The following is an 815-nucleotide window of genomic DNA, read 5'->3' on the forward strand; positions in this document are numbered from 1 at the left end:
AGAAGAATTTCTCCAGATTGAGGAATTTGGGGATATAGGTGATGATGGTAGGGAAGATGAGAACGGTATTGCTGGCATTGAGGAAGTTGGTTGTACAGATTTGAGTCTTTATTTTGGTGATAAAGCAAAAAATGATGACTGTGAGGTTGATGAAGACGAAGGCGATGATGATGCATGGGATGATGATAAAATCCCTGATCCTCTGTCATCAGATGATGAGAATGAAGAGGAGATGAGACTTGCGCAAGCTTACAGAGAAGACACTGATCCGGAGGAGCTCCTTCAGCTAGGCCAGACATTTTCAGATGCTGAGGACTTCAAACATGCTTGTCTGAGGTATACCCTGAAAACCAGATACAACATCAAGTACTACAGATCCAGTAGCTTGAAGATGGGTGCAAAATGTGCCGCTGAGATGAGAGATGATGAGGCTCCTTGTCTCTGGATGGTCTACTATTCGTATGATAGGAAGAAACAGAAGTTGATGGTAAAGACATACGTCAATGACCATAAGTTTGAGAGGACAGGGTATTCCAAGATACTTAAGAGGTCAGTAATTGCAAGTCTATTTGCTGAGAGGTTAAGGCTGAATCTTAAGCTCACGGCAAAGGAGATACATGCTGAGATATTGAGGGAGTATAAGATGGAAGTTTTAGAAAACTCATGCATTAAGGCCAAGACGAAGGTGATGAAAGAAAGGAGGAAGACCCATGAGGAGCATTTTGATAAAATCTGGGATTACCAAGCAGAGATATTGAGGAGCAATCCTGGATCAACCATGGAAATTGAGACCATACCAGGAGCCACGGTTGGAA

The sequence above is a fragment of the Brassica oleracea genome, chromosome C6, assembly GCF_000695525.1.
Source record: "Brassica oleracea var. oleracea cultivar TO1000 chromosome C6, BOL, whole genome shotgun sequence".
Taxonomy (NCBI): Eukaryota; Viridiplantae; Streptophyta; class Magnoliopsida; order Brassicales; family Brassicaceae; genus Brassica; species Brassica oleracea.